The following is a 356-nucleotide window of genomic DNA, read 5'->3' as shown; positions in this document are numbered from 1 at the left end:
CCCTCGCCTCGCATTCTCATGGCCTCGCCATATCTCTGAGATTTCGAAATTTCGGCGAGAACGGAAACCACAAAGGGTGCATGAGCCCGATCCCTTAACTTGATTTGCAGGCCCGAGCACGAAGCAAACCCGAGATTTCATATTTTATTTGTGAGGACTCGGGACGAGGAGGGATGATTTCTGATAACAAAGCCTGCCTTTTGGAACGAAATCTAAGTTAAACAAGACTGGATAAACATTTACATCTTTTATATTTCTGTTCCTTAAGAGGTTACATAAGCGGACAATTTTCCATCATTGACGGATTTTTTTTAAGACTGGACGGGGAAAATTTCAGGCCGTGCGTTCTTTTTACG

The 356-nt window shown here is 43.5% G+C and overlaps 1 protein-coding gene across 6 annotated transcripts in view; it reads left to right on the top strand.

Annotated features, from left to right (window-relative positions):
• The window catches only part of anp32a (acidic (leucine-rich) nuclear phosphoprotein 32 family, member A), a 7,187-nt gene that overhangs the window by 5,045 nt on the left and 1,786 nt on the right, over positions 1 to 356 (top strand). The window lies entirely within an intron of this gene.

This window comes from Hippocampus comes, unplaced genomic scaffold (assembly GCF_001891065.2).
Source record: "Hippocampus comes isolate QL1 unplaced genomic scaffold, H_comes_QL1_v1.1 scaffold2, whole genome shotgun sequence".
Classification (NCBI taxonomy): Eukaryota; Metazoa; Chordata; class Actinopteri; order Syngnathiformes; family Syngnathidae; genus Hippocampus; species Hippocampus comes.
Note: the sequence above shows the minus strand (reverse complement) of the source record. Positions and strands in the feature narration are given on the sequence as shown.